Below are 20,129 nucleotides of genomic sequence, written 5' to 3'. Positions count from 1 at the left end.
GCCTATTTCCTGGTTCAGGTCTGTTTCTTTTTGTGCTGGGCCATGAAAGATCATGTGTACGAGACCCTCGTTGATAGTGAAATAGACCTTGTTGCACGAATAGTATCCTCCGCAGGCATTGCCTATGATATACCAGGAGTTTTTGAAAACTTTCGGTGGTTAATGCAACGGGGCTGTGAATCCGGTGTTCGTGTAAGTGGTCGCAATTTTGAGCACCTACTGTGAACTTGCACTTTTCCTTGTTGGAGTAAAAGTCACATTCGTTATCATGTAACTGTACTGTTTCCTTTTCACTACATTTGTCCATTTTATCTATGCATATGACGTTTGCGGACATACTTTCCTATGCGAAATCGGTTTTCTAATGTATTCCCTATTTCCCGACGAAATTCGAACGATAAATATTGAATCACCTTGTAGATCAATATCTAACCCATTTAAAAATGCTTTCATATAATTTAATGTCTCAAAAATCATTTTATTCCATTTTTTAATAATGTTCAGAAAATTTTTTTAAAAATTAAATTCTCACATATAATATTGAAATTTAAAACGTATATTAAATCTCCTATATACCTTTCCCCATTATATAGGAAAATATATTTAAATCTAATTTTTCTTTCGTTTTATTGCTAGTAAATATTTTTACTGAGTAACATCATGTTATGCCACGAAGAATTTTCCATCTAAACAGGTCCAAACTTCGTTTTCATAGTCTTCTTCAAGTGCTTTTTCTATCATTTCAAATATATTTATTACTTTAACTACGAACAACATTTATCTGTTATTTTATTGGAATGTAAAATCTTTATTACCATAATAATGCAAAATAAATACATCATTAAAACAGTAGTTTCACAAGCTTGTTTCAACTTTGTAAAACTTTAGAAATGTAAAGGGGCCTCTTTTCTGACGTTTTTACTTAAAGCATATTTTATGCTTACAAGGATGGGATTTTGCTATCGATTTTTGTAGCATTCCCTTCTTCACAGATTTCTCAGAATTCTGATATTTTTTACTGATAAAAATGATTTAAGAATTATATTTTTACCATTTCAGATCACATATTCATCAATTAATACATTAATTTAATTAAAATGTGAGTTCACAGACATGGCGTCATATAGAATTTAGCTAGAGAAATGTTACATTTTAGATTCCATCGTAAATATAATTAGGAAATTTAATAAAAATTAAAAGGTAAGAAATAGTTAAAAAATTAGATGAACTTATATCAGTATAATAAAAATAGCGAATAATATTTTTTATTAAAATATCTAGTAATATTATTTCACAATATCTCTTAATCTTATAAAGAAATTCGAACTCATTGAAAATATGAAAAAAATTCTTGTTGACTATTTAAAGTTTAAATATACGTCATAAATGGGACTGAAACTCTTAACTCTTATTAGAATCTCTCATTTTTCTCTTGAATTACTCTTATTTTAACTCTTATTAGAATCTCAGGATTTCACATTTTTGTTTTGAAATTCATATTTTTTGATAAAAGGTACTTAAGTAAAAATTTGAAAAATATTATAAGGACATAAGAACTAAAATATTCCTTCTTAAAAAATATTACTAATGGAATTAAAATATTCCTTCTTAAAAAATATTACTAATGGAATTAAAATATTCCTTCTTAAAAAATATTACTAATGGAATTAAAATATTCAATATTCTTATTAATATATTAAATATCACTCGTTTTAGCTAGTTTATAAATATGTTGATTATATTTGATTTCAGTTAGATTGATTAACGTAATTTCATGTCTATTATTCCGATAAATTGTCGGAAATTGAATCCGTGTATTTTAATTCTTAGACATGATCTGTTTACTATGTACATGTAATTTCCTAATTGAATCTAAGTAATTATTATAGCATTATTAAAAACGTATAGTAATTTTACTTTTTTATTCGTCCTGTAAACTACTTAGATATTAAATAGAATCCCTCGTTAAATTTCAACACTGGAAGAAAATCACGCTATCAAATGTTTGTTGAAAGATTGGAAACGATTTCGGTTTCATTCAGAAAATGAAAGAATTGTTGCGAAATATACTGAAAAATGTGGTAAAAATTGATTAAATGTAAACCATTTTTTTTGCAGCATTTAATTTTGCATTACTAAAAAGATAATTTTTTGGACTTTAAAACGGTATAAAATTCCTTTTTGTGCGGGTATATTTGCGAAAGTTATCGCGAAAAAATATAGTTATTATCTTAATTAAAATTTTAATTATTATTTTTTAAAAATCGCTTCAAGGTGCACATTCCAATCTTTGAAATATATCAGCGCCAAATTTGGTAGCAACAAGTCAAACGATCCACACACACACACACACACACACACACACACACACACACACACACACAAACACACACACGCGCGCGTGCGTGTTCTTCTTTATTATAAATAGATTATGTGTAGATTAGAATATTCATTCATAGAAACATTAATCTTAAAAAATTTGATTTGCTTTTCAAATGAACTTTTATATAATTGTTTAGAAAAAGTATTTTATCTTAAAATCGCCAGAATTTGTATTCAAGTATATGCATTGCATTGTAATGCCAACATCAAAGACTAGAGCGTAGCTTTTATAAGTGCTAAAGTTTTTTGCTTATCCGTTACTTGGATAGTGTGACGCAAAATACTCTGGTGGGTGTATAGTGGAAGGAGCAGATTTAATAACGGATAACGATGATTCATTTTACCCAAAAATAGGAAGCATAGGTAACAAAACACAGAATATACGATTAAAAAAAGCAGCAAATCGTTATTAAACAACCAGAACAACAAAAGGCCCTTAGACGGAATTCTCTAGCTATCAATATTCTAAAGAGGGACTACTCAGTTACTCCTTCTCTCGATTATACTATCCTCTTGTCTTTATGACTGCGTGTTTTACAACTCTCTTAACAGGGAACTGCATTTTTTTTGAACAAACGTCAAATTCGAGTCCTAATAGAGCGATAGCCAGGATTCTGGAATATTTAGGATCCTCCATTTTTGTTATCCAGAAATTCGCTCTCTGGTATTCAAATAATCACCAAGGCCGGAGGCATCCAATCAGCAGCCATCACAGAATATGTAAAATGTTTTCTTTTAACAGATGATCTATTGAGCTGGAAAGCAATACTAGAAATTAGTAACAAGATGTTAAAATCGAAAAGCATAAATGTAAGAAAAAAGTTTATTCTTATAATTAAAATTAATTCTTAAATTAATATTTCTTTTTAATAAACCAATAAAAGAATAATTCTTTTCTTGGTTTATTAAAAAGAAATATTTTTATCAAAACTGTCTAGGTAAACATAAAAATAAAAGCATGAGTCGAAAAAAGAAGCAAAGCTATATAATCTCAATTATTACTAGAAACAAAATAAAATCCCGTGAATTCATTACATAAAAATTAAAAAGTTATATTAATAGTATTAAAGTTTTAATTTATTTAAAGATTTTCTATCTGCGCTTCACATTTTTATGATTTTTGTTTTCATTCTTAGATTTTTGAATACAAATTTATAATTTTTTAAAAGTTATAAATTTATAACTTTCAACAAATTTATAACATTTTAATAAAAGTATATTTTTAAATGTTTCCTATATTTTTTTATTCTCTCCATATTTATTTTCTTACTGTGTAAAGCGGATTAGCATATTATGCGTTTTTAATGAATCAGGAGAATTTTTTTTTTTCACTATTATGCTTAAGTTTTCTGGAAAACTATTGAAACCATTATTTTGTTTTTAATTTTAATTACATGCTAAAATAAATATTTCTGTTGCAATATCAAATTTTTAATGAATGGAAACAATTTAGGAAATATTATTTCGATAAAAAATTTAAATACTTCTAGGCAACACCTTACGAGTTCCATTGCAGAATGAATTTTTAATTATGTTCTTCATTATTTTAAGAAATATTGCACTTCAATTAAAATTACTTCGACAGTTAGAGGATACTGTAAATTTAGGTCCATAGCATTTTCATTAAATAGATTATTTTTCTAAATTTATAAAATTTATTTGCAGTAAATTATTAGAGATTTCAAGCATAACAATTACCATAAAAATGTATGCAATTTCATTTCAAATATGATATTTATAGGACACGTACAAAAAAGTTAACTTGTTAGCAATGACAATCTAGTTTAATTATATATATCATAACTGACCCATTTAATGACACAATAACCTTAAATAAATGCAAATTTAAGAAAAATACTAGTATTTTCCTATAAGAGAAATACTTTCATCAATATTACACAAATATATTATGTTTAAAAAATGGTAATTAAAAGATCCATAGTACGTACACAGAATATTCTATTTTTCTTGCCGGAATAAATTGGTATTAAAAACATTTGAAAAGAGGCAAATAATATGATGTTAATTCATCCATTTATTATTTTCAAAAACTTTAGTCTTATTTACATTGAAATTATCTTCCTTTCCATTGCTAACTGGTCTATAAAGTTAAAAAATATGTATGTATTATTTTCCATATAAATTAATATTTCGCAAATAACATTTTTCTTAACCCTGTTAGCAATGGAAAAAAATTGAAATAGAAAAAAAAAATAATCAATTAAATTTAGAAATTTTAGAAATATGGCTATCACCTAAGAATAAATTTACAACACTTATTTTTGTTTCCTATTTGTTAAGTAAAATACTAAGCAGGAATTTTGAAAACGTAATATCTTAAAATTCAATTAAAAAAAAGAAGAATCGGTGGAGGATATGAATCTGCTTAGTATGCTTTTCGGAATATGTTTAACACAAATAACTGACAAAAACATGTTCGAAAATGGAAACTGAAAAAAAAGAAATTGTGCTCTTATTTAATTTAATAAAAATGCTTCACAGCGATAAGAAAAACGTGTGGTATTAAGATAGAGGGAAGAGTTTATTGTACTGACAATAGTTCTTTACAATATATTAATATGTGGGTAAGATACGTGTCGAGTTAATTTGCTTTATATTACATTTCCTTTACATTCTTATATTTTCTTTGCATTGCCATATTTTTTTTCAAAGAGCAAGTTGAAACTTCCAAGTTTTATGCCATATCTATCCATCAATGGTAAAAAAATAATTTTTATATGTAATTAAAAAACGAGATGGCAATTTAATTCCCCGTATATTTTTAATTTCCAAAAATAATTTGTTTGGCAGTGTTTTTATCATCCTTCATTGCATACATTTAAAAAAAAATTACATACTGTCAATAAGTTTGTACATATGAGATGCTTTTGAAAATTTTAATATATTTGCAAAGTATATTCTTCTCTATAATTTTAAAATGCTAATTTAAATTTATTTAATACATCTTGCAATTTCTTTCAATGCAAACAAACTCTTCGCAATCTTCGATTTATAATTCAAAGAGTTTAAGTTTCATTAGACTTAAATAGTGAAAAATTGTATTCAGAAGCTTTGTTGACGATTTTCAATAACTAAGAAAACACTTTTTACGAATTTCAATTTAACACGAATGCATATTAAATTATTTAATATTTTTAATAAAATTATAAGTTAAATACAGACAGATGAATAGCAAGCTTTATTATATAACAATATTAACAAGGCTATGGAAATTTAAAATATAGTCATCTGAAAATCTTTGAAGCTTAAGGCGTTATAGAAGGTACTTGATATTCAGAGCAGGATGGTGAACATTTAAAAATTTCTCAAACCATTAATTTGATTTCTTAGTTTGTAATAATAAATAATTTTTTAGGATTTTATACAGTTTTGTTTGACTCAAAATGTTTCTTTTTTATAAAGATTAAGCTTTATAATCGATTTCTCACCACACTAACTTCTTAGAGTATTACAATTTTAAAAGTTTGTACAGCTATAGGTACTGTCTTGATTAGAATACTTTGTATATTTACTACTTAATAATAATTTAATTACATATGAATAGTACCATATTTTAGTGCATTTGAAAAAAAAATTATAATTCTTTAAAATTTAAAATTACAGTTATGAAGTATATTCAAACTAAGCAGTTGAAAATATTTTTAAAAAAATTCTTTTATATATACATGAAAAAATGAAAGGATGCTTTAAATTAAAAATATAAATTTCAGAACAAAAATACAAAAGGTGTATTAATATTAATGCTACACAAAAATTAAGCACACGAAATATCGTCAGAACGTGGATTCCTAAAGATTTATTGAGATTTATAATATTAAATTGATGAAATAAATTGATATTAAATGATATTAATTTAAAATAATTTAAATGATGTTATTAAAACTCCACTTTCGTTAAAATATTTTCATCATGCCTTAGCTTTTATGATTTTTGTTTTGAATCAATAAACATATTTTAAAATTTTTTTGCTATATGTCCTAAGAAATATATATTTTTATTATTTATTCCTATTTAATGAATTGAAATAAATTCATATAAATTTTTTCTCTTAATTCAAAACGAAACTCATATTTTGCTGACAAGTTCATCGTCACTGATCAGCTTTCGTTATTAATAATCTGTATTACGGAAAATCTGCAAGTATTTTTTTTCATTTCATTTAATAAGAAAATTAAACAGATTATGCATATTTTTGAAACCAATGTTAAAAAGACATAATACTTTAGATTGTGTTGGTACGGTAAAATAAAGTTTTATGGGAGAGTAATATGAAATATTTTTGTATTCTTTTATTAAAATTATGATTAAAAATCCTTTTAAGCTAGCTTGAATTAGAAAATTTCAATGAGCCATGATTAACTGAACTCGATGAAACGAAACAACCTCATTAATTTCTCCTCTGATTTTACCTACTGAAAGCAGTATTACTATTTTTCTTCATTTATTAAGCATCATTTTGGACTAGACAAGAAGTTATATTGCTTATACTTGTTTTTTGTTATTATTGTTTTCTACTCATTTTTCTCTCATTTATTTGTTTTTTAAAATTTATTTTAAAACATTTTCAAAATTTATTTATTATTGAATTTAAATTATTTCTTTGTTAGTTATATTATTTATTATTTTCCGCTGCATAATATTACTGTTTCTTGCAAGTTATTCTTACTCTGTTTATATTTATGTATAATACTTCTTATTTCGCTTATATTCAATGTACATTAATTTTTTATATATATTGTACCTTATGAGGAATATATATGTTATGGTAAATATTATCAGTACAATGAATATTCTTTATTATCATTAAACTTATTGACTATTATAAATCACCAGTTCATTACTTTTACCGTAAAATATAGGTATATGTGCATTTATGCTATATGACTTTATGTACCAAGATTTGTGTTGAGGCGACCAGTCATATCTCTTCCGAATAATTTAAGATAGATTGAGAGGTTCTTGATTGAAAATTAAGAATTTCCTCACATTTAATTGTTTGAAATTAAATCAATATTATTCATTTAAACATTAAATTAGCAATAAATTATAACAAACATTAAATTAAAAATCATAAACATTAATAGTTTTCCCGATTCAAACTAAAGTCTTGGAAACGGAAAAATCGGAGAATTTTAATAGAAATTTAGATAACAGACATACAGAAGTTCTTTCAAAACTAAAAATACTGATTTTTAAAAAATTCATATTGAAAGAAAATAATAGCTTGGTCTAAATATAAATATTCTATTTTAACATTATAAATATTCTAAGTTTAACACTATATTTAGTTAATGATAAATTTTCTTATTTCAATTTGAAAAGAGTAAAAGAAATTATAAAACTATTTTTTATATGAATGGACCAAGAAATCATTAGAATTTCAACGTAAAGTTAGATGTGATATCATTCGAAAAGAAATTTGTGCCGTATTGATAAACGGAGTGATGCGTTTCTTTATTTTCACATACAATCCATGCTTTCTAGAAATTTTTTAAATGAACTATAAAAGTAATGAGAACATGTTAAAAATAACCTATTCTTTGACTGAAATTTGATTAAAAAATAATTCGATTTATTTGGAGGATAATTTCCGAAAGAAAAACTCAATTATAGCATTATTTTGTATCTGGAAGTCATTTAATGAAGTAATTTTCATTATCTTGTACAGAATATTTACTTACGATGATAATATGTTTTGTTAATAGACGATGATAAATATGGACACCGTTTATTGATCAATTCACATATTTTTTATCTATTTCGCTGTCACATGAAAATGAATGGAATTATCATTCTAGTTATTTTCCAATTTTCTTCCTTATTTTTAATTTAAAAAAATTATATTACTTTTATTTGTGCGCGTGCGTGTACGTGCGTGTTAGCTCTTTACAGATTAAAGCGTTTGATCAAACATAACAAAAATTGTCACTTATATATTTTCAAGAGCAAAAAGGTTTATTTTTCAAAAATTTCAATTAAAAATAAAGCAAAATTTTGGCATATTTTAGCGATAACTTTCGATAGTATTTATTACAGCATGAAAATCATTTTTACATCATTTTATAATTCCAAAAATTATCTTTTCAATGATACCTATTACTTTTTTACATCTAACTTTTTAGAAAAACATTTTATGTATATTTTCAAAAAAATATATATTGTACACAGAATTAAATTAAAACTTAACCTGTCAGCCTCTTTGTATCAAATACATTTTTTTTATTGTGTATTCCAAATAAACAGTTATTTTGCATTTTAATTATTTATTATATCACATATATTTTACGAACACTAGAGACACGCATTCAACATATAAAAACATATATAGGTAATAATTCCCGAGCCATTTAAATTATTATTACCGGCTATTTACCGATTCCAACCTCAATCGGCTATTTTTTTTATCCAGACATAGGATAAGGAATAATAATTCCTTATTCTCTATAGGATAAGGAAAACGCACGTTATATTTCTCCTTTTTAGGGATTACTGTGATTCAAGTCCCCACATAATTACTCTTGCATGAAAAATTGCTTTTATGAAAGCGCTGAATATCACGCAGACAAAAGTTGAGATTAAGAGAGTAATTTAATTCTCATTTCATTCTCTAAAAAAGTTGAATTTTTAGCAAGAGTGAAATGGTATATTTTTTAGAAAAATAAATGTAAAAAAAAATACTTTCAAATTATTTATATTATTAATTCAATTCCCTGTTATTCAAATCAAATAAAATTCAATATATACATGATTCATAGGAAGAAGAACTATAGAAAATTTATATTCCTTATTTTTTTAGATATATATTGATTGTCTGAAACAAAATAAAATATTATTATTATTTATGGCATTTTATACTTTTTAAATTAAAACTAATTTTATGATAAAATTAGGGAAATTTTCATAGAACAATCTTTTGAGCAATTGTATAAATTATATATATGTAAAAAAAATATATGTCCTATAGTTCATATAAGACTTCAATGGTTCAAGATTCTCTTTTCTACATTCATATTTTTGAAAAATATGTTTAATTACGGCAAAAAGTTTTTGTATTAATTGAAGTTTAATTACTTATTTTCGATTTTAAGTTCAAATTTTAGGGAAGATGACAGTAAATTAAGGAGATGCACTAGAACGGGGTTAGATTTCTATAATAATAATGAGTTGCATGTCTATCAAAATTTAAAGCTTTAAAATATTTTGCTAACAAAGCCATTAAAACTAAGTTATATAAAATATTTAATTACAGATTTTAAAGACCATTAAAATATCTGTTGGTCACTGAAATATGCTATAATTTCTTATTCTTTCCACATAAGAATATCTTTTTAATATACTTTTTAACTTATTTTCAATTCATTCTTTGCTTACAGTTTGTTAAAAAATTTTATCGTGTGGGAGTACGATATATTTATGAAAAATATTTTCTTTATTATTTAAAAAGAAAATAAAATACACATTTTAAGTAGAAAATTGTTTCATTCATTTTAGTAATTAAGAATTGCTTTTAAGCATTTATTTTAAGCTTGGGGCAATGTACCCAAATATGTTACTTCGATCATGAAATTCTAAAATTAAATAGTTTTATTTAATTATTTCGAAAATGTTTACATAAATATTAACAGAAATAAAATTTAGTTTCAGGCAACAGATATTGCTACTTCACATTATTTTAATCTCTTGCAACTGAAGAAAAAGATTCATGTTACTAGTTTCCCATAAATAATACAGATGACTTATAGCGGGTTTACCATTTTCTTGCTATATATATATTATTATCCCATCGTTGTTCTCCATTTATTACTTACTGTACATCAACTGCCGTATTGAAACGGATATACATGAAGACATTGTATTTAAAGCTTTAAAATGCATATCCCTTTCCAAGACACTCTACAGACCCGTGAGTAACGAGAGGCTTAATCTTGGCTTCCTAGGTCAAATAAGCCTAATGCACGAAACTGCGAGTCAGAGGACTGGGAAAAGATTTTAATTAAGGGAGGCCGTTATCGAAGTATGTTAATAAAAGACAAAACCGACTTAATTAAGGCTTATCAGAGGTTGCATGATCACACTTCATTAGCGGAAACTTTTTTAATTCCCTTAAATTGTAGAATAGTTTTCTGGTACCTTAATTAGAATTTACTAAAATAAATGTCAACTTACATTTCAATCTGATAATACAATTTTTTAGTATTTTGTGCGATTTCACATAATAGTAGATATTTTGTATTTAGATGATTGAATTTTGAATAATTTCTAAAATTTAGAATCGAGAGATTATACATGTAAAATATTCTTCAATACATTTGTATAATATAAAATTTCGCATTTATGTGAATTATAACAAGCATTTTATTTTTTTGCGTTTTAGTTGCAATATTTTGAATTTCATAATATAATGTATATATGAAAAAATAAATTAGATCAAATATAGACATTTATACTTCACATAATTTTCAAAACCCCGTTCGAACAGCCTGTTGTCTTTACGGATATGTTCGTAAATCAGCAAACCTACCCATTGTAAGACCACCCCCCGCCTGTTGACGTCGGTCGGGAGCTTCCTGAAAATTGTCGGTTTAATGAATAGAATTACAGAATCTGGAAAACCACAAGAGAGGGGAAAGAGGTCAAAATGTGCCTATCTAAAGATGCTCCCGGGCCGTTGAAAAGGGGCTTTAAACGTGTACACACTCACAGGAAAAAAGAGAATTCTGGCCGATCCATAGCCTACATGCAAATAAGGTTATAAAAAATATCAACTGTATGTCCTGTTTGAAACTTGTTTTTGTAATGATTTTACACTCTTTAATTTTCAAAAATCATGCGGGGCAAATTGAATTTAATTATTTTTATTAACAGTGCTTCTAATGTTTTAAGTCGTTTATTTCTTGGTACTCTACTAATAATGTGTAATGTTCAGGTTACGGTAAATGTAAACAATAAAACAGTTAAACACACCAAATTTTCTTTTCAATGTCATAAGATATGCTTTATGTTAACAATTTAATTTAAATATAACAAATATCCAATAATACACCAATTTTGTTTTAAATGTCATCCTTCTGTAATTATGAAAGAAAAAAATTGCGATTCTCATTTGAAATTAACTCAAGAATTAAAATCTACTTTTCATATGCCTTGCACATCAGATTATTTGTCCACTTTCGTTATATATGTGCACATGTATTAAATAAATTCTTTTTGTACAATGAAGAAATATGCAACTACTCATTAAAATTTCATTAAATCATTATATTTCTTACCATTAAATGTAAATGTAGACATGAAATATTACTAATATCATCACGAGATTGAAACCAACATTAAAACAGACCAATAATGAATTTAACCCTTTTACAATGGCATTCCCCGTCCCTTTCTAATTGGTTACTTTTCGTTTTAGAAATGTGCTGCTATATCTATTAAACTAAGAAAGAGGATATTTATCTACGGTGCTTCTGTTCTATATAAAATTTGTAACAAATGCGAATTTTAAATTTAAAAATATCCTTAATCGGCGCACAAACCATGATCTGTTGGTTGGATTTTTATGACACAAGAGCCAGAGTTGGCTATGCTGCGCCAAGACGCATGGTATGAATTTATTACCACAAGATTAAATGATAAATGAAATTATGTTTCCTCCAGGCTAAAAGATTGATGAAAAAATTTGTGTTAAAAGAAGCATTTATGCAAAGGTACGAAGCGTTAAGTAACGTAAAAATCTATGGCTAAAATAAAAAGTGTTTTTTTTTTATGAAAAAAAAAATGATATTTATATGAAATGGATAAAGTTAAAAACTTACAAATTCGAGAATATTTCAGTGAAGTTTTTCTCCAACCAGTTCACTCAAATCTAACGTTGATGAATTAAAGAAATGCATACGATAAAAATTAAATTTCGGATATTCAGTTTAAATATGTAAAACTGTAAGGTTAACTTTACAGTCCGAGCACATCGGTTGTGACCAATTAGTAGTCTAGTTCATTTTACATCAGGGCATCGAACCGACGCAACAGACCACATTCCCAAATGTCTTCTTAATAAGATGGAGTTTGTTTTGGAATTTCTTGATTCCAAAATTCTTGTCAAACCGAAAGTATATATTCACTATACAAACCATACTCGGAGACCTCAATTAAAGAATTATTTTTATCATAAAGCAGAAATGACCAGATATACATTTTCGTGAGTTTCAGAAAATATGCGAAGAACGAAATAAATGACTGCAAAGATATATAAAGGAAAAATGAATTTCTAAACAGAACACAAGATATTTTTTTTTATTTGACGGGCTTTTTTTATGTTAGCAAACAAAAATAAATATTTAATCTATTTAATTGAAAACTTCGCTTCAGTAAATATATTTTAAATCACATTGAAAGTAACGATAGTGATTACCATCGTCCGATATTTTATTCCTAGTATTACAGCCCAAGAATGGATTATAAATAGGATTGGCTTTTTTTAATGGTTTCTTCGGAATAAAACTTATTCATTTAAAAGCTTTATTTATAGTTATATTTAAAAATATTTTTTTTTAATTTAATAAATATTAATAATGTTTACTTTTAATTTCCTTTCATTAATTCAAAAAAAAAGAGAAGAGATTTGCTTCAACATGAATACATTTTGATTTCGAGGGAAAATTCAAATTGATAAGAGATAAAGATAAAGATCATTTGAGATCTTGTACAAACGTTTTGAATTTCGAGACAAAGCAGAAAATGAACAAGAAAATGAGATTGATTTAATGACAGAAGTTTACATTTAACTGTCTTCTAAATAGGGCCTCAGCAGTAATGGATTAATATGAATAATTAAAATAGGAATAATTCTTAAAATCACACTTTTATCAATGCAATTTTAGGTTCAATTATTTTTTTAATTTTTATTAAAATATTACGGAAACTTGAAACTAATTCTTTTAAATAAAATTCACTATTTTGGTGAGTCATTAATAATTAATTTGATAAACTAAGTTTACTAATTGATAATTGAGTTTCAAAAATATTAAAACTATCATTGAGGGTGCACAAGTACTGAAAAAAATCAGAAATATAACACATACTGCAGTGGTTAAAAGTCGATTACAAATTTATATTTCATAAACATGAAAGAAGTCACATTGTATAAATGAATTCTAAGATAAGAGGGGCAAATTTATGCGTAACATTGTTTATATAGTAAGCAAAGCCTTTTTTTACTAACTGAAAGAAGTAAAAAAAAGGCAAACTTTTAATGTTCAGTATTCTTTTTAATAAATAATTTAGTATATAATATAATGATTACAAGATTGCATTTTAGTATCTAATTCATCCATAATTGATTCTCTGTAGATTATGTTTTTCATTGACATAACAAGTATGTATATAACGACCTAGCCATGTTAGTTTTGGGACAAATTTATAGATTTACATACAGAATTTTATTCATAACAAGTTATAAAAAGAATATACGAATATACGAAAGAATATACTTCCAAAAAGAATATACGAATAGTTATATTAATGATCGGAGTTCTTTTAATAAAAACATGATTGCATATCGATTCATGAATAATATATTCCTCCTCTGATGAAAAGAGAAATTTGTTGCAAGGGTGATAGTGATAATTATGCTGAAAAACAGCCGCCGGCTAATAAAATATGCATAGATTTATATATTTATTTTTACTTTCCTCTACACGTCAAGTTGTTAACAGTTTTTTTTTTTTTTTTTTGGAAAAAAAGGGTTGTAAATTACTTTTTTAATCACTAAAGAAAAAATATATTCAAATGTAATTTAACAGTTTAACAGACTAAATGCTTCAGTTTAATAGATTCCGTGAAAATGTTGTTAAGAAATTAGAAAAAAAAAATTAAGTATTTCTTTCAGAAATAGAAGTCGCAACTTTGTATAAAAATACTAAAATATACAACTTATTTTTGAAATGCTTCATAAAATGTGAATGTCAAGTATAGTGAAATTCTCTGAATTCTATTTTTTAACATTTATTAAAATGATAAAAATATGTGTTCCATATATATATAGTAACATATTTCGAAATATTATTTTTATATATCACTGGAATTGCTCTTTATAATTTTAGGGTAATTCCATTGTCAATTTATAAAATTATCATTGGTTAATGTTTCGAAATGTTAAAGGCAGTTTAGACTAAGTCCTTCTCAAAGAAATAGAAGCATGAACTTATTGCACGAATGCTTAATCCTAAACCAAACAATTTAGAAACTATGGAAAGTCACGTGAGCATTCACATTAATTTTAGTGCTGCTTCAGATCGATATATTAATTTAAATACATTGAGTTTAAATTAATGGGGAAAACTTCCACATTTGCTAATGAGTCTGCTCGTTTCTGAAGTGAAATTAAATCGGATAATTTTTACGAATAACTTAGTTATACACTTTTGAAAGAAATAATTTGTTGCTGACTTAAATAAGTATGCGCAATAGACATTAATTTTTGCAAGCATTCCAGATGTTAGTATTTTCAGAACTGAAAAACAAAAATGCAATTGCTTTTTTTATTGAAGGCAAATAAAAAAAAATGACGTCAGAAATTGAACAGCAGATTTTCTTTTAAAGTTAACAAAAAATGTATTAAACAGAGAACTTTTCTATTAGAATAGAAACTGTTATTTTCTATTGAATTTATATAAAAAAAATTTTAATCAGATTTAAAACACTTTAGCATTTAAAATCTTTTGAGACGAAGCTGGAAGTTGCAATTCATAGAAAGAAGTTAATTTTGTTAAAACAGTGGTTGCCTTTGGCGATCAGCAAATTCGCAGGGGATATTATTGGTTTTACTTAATTCCAGTTACATCGTTTAGATATATTTTCACGTCTTTGATTCCCCGAAATTGTCAGATATTAAAACATGTTATTTTAATTATCCTATATATGCTTTGTCACTGAATACTTGAACGTTTTATTGGATTCTTTTCCGATGACATGATAGCTCTACTAAATACGTAAATATCTGCTTAATTTATCTTTCTTTAAAATTAAATTCATTTAATATTAATCTTTATGAGACTATAAAATAAATATTTAGTAAATCTAGCCGCCTCAGGCGGCCAACTAGTTCCTCAATGGGTCGCATTTGTTTTCAGATATATTTAAACAATTTAACTTCACCATGATTCCAACAAACTGCCTGACATTAAAACCAGGTTACTTTAATTGCCTTATTTTAGTCCTATTTGTTGTGTGCATGGATTTTCTTAATGGAGAGAGTCCCATAGCATTACTGGGTTATTAAAATGTGACATCATATAGAATTTAAGAAAAAAAATATTAAATTTTATACTCCAAAATATATATAATCAGGTATTATGAAATTTAATAAAAATTAAAAGGTAAGAGATATTAAAAAATAATGAAAGTTTAAACAAACTTATATCAATAATAAAAATGACAAATAAGAGCTTTTTATTGAAATATCTAATAATATTATCTCATTATATTATAAAGAAATTTGCGCACTTTGAAAACATAAAACAATCGAGTTATTTATTTAAAATTTAAATATGTCATAAATGTGATTGAAATTCCTGTTTACTCAGAGTATATCTATATCGGAATCTCAGGATTTCTCACTTTCATCCATATTTTTTGATAAAAAGTACTAAAGTAAAAATTAAAAAAAAAATGTTATTAGGAAATTAATTAAAATATTCATTCTTAGAATAAGAAAATTACTAATAAAATTAGAATAATTACTATTCTTATAATAAATATATTAATAAGTCACTTTTTGTGACTAGCTGGCTCTTCGGACATGTTGATTGTATAAACATAGATTTCGTAGAGAAATTTAATATCCATTATTTAAACAAATTTAAGATATATATTTTAATTGTCTTACACATGATCTGCTTATTGCGTACATATTCTTCTAATTCAGACTAGTCTCCTGTTATCATAGCATTATTAAAAAGAAAATGTCAGATAAATCTATCGACTATATTTCGCAACATTATAACTGTATTTTTTTTATTCCTCTTGTAAATTAAACATATATTAAAAAGAATTATAATTTTTTTTACTTTAAACAACTGCAGAAAATCACATGATTAATTATTTGATGACACAATGACAACGGTTTGAATTTCAGAACAACAATTGAATCTATTGTCAGAAGTTAAGTTTTTTTTTAAAAAATCGTCAAAATTCAGCAAAACTCCACATGCTTATTAAATTGATATCAATTAATTGCAAATTTTTTATCTTTTTATTTTAAAATTTATATTTGTGTATTATTAATTTTGGAAGTTATTGTAAGAAAGCCACAAAATGTATTCTATTTTTCAATTAATTGAAATTTTAATTAAAAAGATGTTTACATAATAAAAATTTCTATATTTTCATATTAAAGATTTAAAAAAAAATTTTTATAGAAGATTTCCTTGGTAATAAATCAATTCTTCTTGTAAGCGTCTAAACTTTAAAACTTTTCTTATTTTAATTTATAAAAAGTTCTTATGATATAATTTGAAAAAAAAGCAACTTAATTATCAGCCAACCTCATTACTTTTTATAAATATTAAAAACATGAAGCTAAATTAAAATTATTTTTTAAAAAACTTCAAAAATAAATATTTATGTACCAAAATAGTTACTCTAAAATATAATGATTAATTAATCCCATTTACACAATATTATACATAAATTATCGAAGAAAAAAACCATATATTATAAAATGTGCTAAACTATGTTAAGGCATTTCTGATATTTGAAATCAAAGATAAAAAATATTATAGTTGAATAAATATTTAGGAATCAAAGCATATGTATAGAAAAAGTATTCGACAATAAGTATATATAGATGAGATAAATTGAAGAAATTAGAGTGTTTCATTTATAGGAGGCATAACGAAATTTCAAACTTCATTTTATACAAAGATTGTGAAGTCAGGTAAAATAATATTCGAAACTTTGAGGAACAGAAACTGTTCATAGTAATGCTACCTATTTCGTTTAAAATACTATCCTACAAATTTAAGAAAATTTCTTGAAACTTGCATCGTTTATTTTCTTGAATAAATTTATTTCCGAAATTCGAAGAAATAAATGTTAGGTTGAGTCAAATAACCTCCGTCTGGCTTGGTCTATTTCAGATTGCTTTGGTATAGTTTGTTTTTCTCCGTGAAATGAGTTAAAAATAGTTTCGGTTCATTTAAATATCTGCATAAACCTTCGAGGTTCGAAGAGTAATAAAGTTTTGGTTTCACGTACCCATTGCTAAAAACCCAAAACTCATTCTGATCTCTCGGAACATTTCATTCAAAATTGTATATTTTAGTTTACTTTCTTTATATTTTTTTGTTGTATACCTAATGTAATACCTTAATGTATACCTAATGTAATTTTTTAATACAACATTTAAAAACTGTATATTGGTATCGAAAATAAAAGAAACAAATAATTACATTTTTTTGTCTTCCTAATTTTATGACGACGTCTAAAATATAAATTTTCCTGGATTGAACAACGATTTATAAAAATTGCTGGAATGCTTGCAGTATTGTGGAAATAAAATGTAATAAAATAAGTATAATTCCAAATTCATGATATAAACGTGGAGGGTGGATAGAGAACAAGAATATGAATAATATTCACATAGGATACCCAAGTCTAATGCATTTCTTTAATCATTAGTACAGGGTGTTGCAATTCAACTGAAATTAGAGGTATAGTTTTGAACTTCCATACTAGTGAAGACATTTTAAATATATTTATAACAGAGGTATATTTATTTAAAACAATCATTTATTGTAATGCGAGTATATGAGTAATTGGTCCCTTAAACAGCTTGATCTCCCGATTTATCGAGCACTGATTACATTTTTTAGGGCATCTCAAATCTTGTTTATGGATTTCCAGTTGATGATCTCGTTGCACGCATATCATGAACTGCTGCACTCTGATATTTTTGGCAATTTACTCCAATCACCCTAACGACGCAGTCAAGCATATATCGATGTTGGTGCTCGCAATTTTGAACAGATCTTGTAGGCATAGTATTTGTCAATGACACCGACAAAAATTTTGTTTTTATTTGCATCAATTTCCCCCATACATTCCTGCACAATAAATGATTGTTTTAAATAAATGCACCATTGTTGAAATATTCATTAAAATATCTTCAATGGTATAGAAATTAGAAATAAAACATCTTGCTTCAATTGAATCGAGACACACTGTTTTTATATCTAAAGAAATGAATTTCTGCCCGGGTTTCTTATATGAATGTTATTCGTAGCCTTGTTCTCTATTTCCTCTTCAAGACTGTACCGTTAACTTGGAATCACCCTGTATATTTTTTTCACATATTTATTATATATTGTACATACGTATTATTATATTTAATTATATAAATGAAAGATTTAAATATTAAAGGCAAAGAGATCATCAATAGTAAAATTACGAATAGAACAACTACATCTCACGTTTAATTACTTAACATCTCAAGACTAATTAACTTTAGAAAAATTTTCTTACAAATCATTGGAACACAGATTGTCTTCGGAATAGTTCCCTCGTGAAAGGCCAATGTATCACAAAAAATCAATTTAAGGAAAGAAACTCATATAGTAGCACAAATAATAATTTTTTCATTCAGTAATTCTATTTCCTCACAAATCTCTCGGGAGCTTTTTCTGTGTTATGGAAAGTAATATCCGGAATCAAAAGACAGCAATCCCCCGAATAGAGGCAGCGGAACTCTTATCCCTTTTAGTTCATTATTTCGATTCTTTTTGTTTGGTTGTGCGAAAATGACGAAAATAAAATTGTACTCGCCTTAAATATTTCAGAAGAAAAAGTTTTAAGCGGGATTTTTTTTCTAATTTCTGAAGATGAATGAAATATTTTCTCCACTAAAGCAAACAATACGAGTTTTCTGTTATGTAATAGTAACTCTTTTGACACTTACTTTATTGAAAAATTCTTTTATCATTAAGAATGGATCAATGGATTTTCCTTACTATTTAACAGGGATTATAATGTCAGTAAAAAATAAATTTAATACTGCTTTTAAATATAAGTTTTTATTATGTAACAAAAAATTAATGTAGAATTTAATTATTTTCTGCTTTTAATTTTTAATTTATTATACATCATTATAAATATCATTGAATTTTGAAACCAATTTATTAATATTCATTAACAGTTTGCCCTGCTTCCAACATAAAATTAAAATTTAATCTGTACGTTTAATTAAAGATTAAGCAATGCAAAAATGAAAAAAGAAAATGTAATTTATAGTCCAGAAGAATCTCTAGCTCATAAAGAATAAAAATTTATTTTAATCAGTTAACTGAAGATTAAGCAATAGAAAAAATAAAACGTGCTATAATTGAGAAAATCTAGCCCACCAGAAAGTGAGTGAAAAATTGATTGTAAAACTCATCTTTAAACATATTAAACAAATCAGATTAAATGAAACTGTGAGAATTAATACCGACTGACAAATGAAAAAAGCAAAATTCTCCATATTACATACAATAAATTTTAAAAACAATGTCTGAAAAAAATTTCTGTTAATAATCATTAAATTTCAGTAAATATATATTATCAATTTTTGACTTTTTAAATGCCATGCAAGACTATTTGATTTGCATGTGTTCGATATGCATGATTATTTGTCAGGTAGAAATAAAAAAATATTTTTTATTTACCATTGTTTGTCTCATTTTAAATATTTCAAA

The 20,129-nt window shown here is 25.5% G+C and overlaps 1 protein-coding gene across 1 annotated transcript in view; it reads left to right on the top strand.

Annotated features, from left to right (window-relative positions):
- LOC129981979 (uncharacterized) overlaps positions 1 to 20,129 on the top strand; it is a 121,114-nt gene that overhangs the window by 81,675 nt on the left and 19,310 nt on the right. The gene's annotated exons all lie outside the window — the stretch shown is intronic.

The sequence above is a fragment of the Argiope bruennichi genome, chromosome 8 (genome assembly GCF_947563725.1).
Source record: "Argiope bruennichi chromosome 8, qqArgBrue1.1, whole genome shotgun sequence".
NCBI lineage: Eukaryota > Metazoa > Arthropoda > Arachnida > Araneae > Araneidae > Argiope > Argiope bruennichi.
Note: the sequence above shows the minus strand (reverse complement) of the source record. Positions and strands in the feature narration are given on the sequence as shown.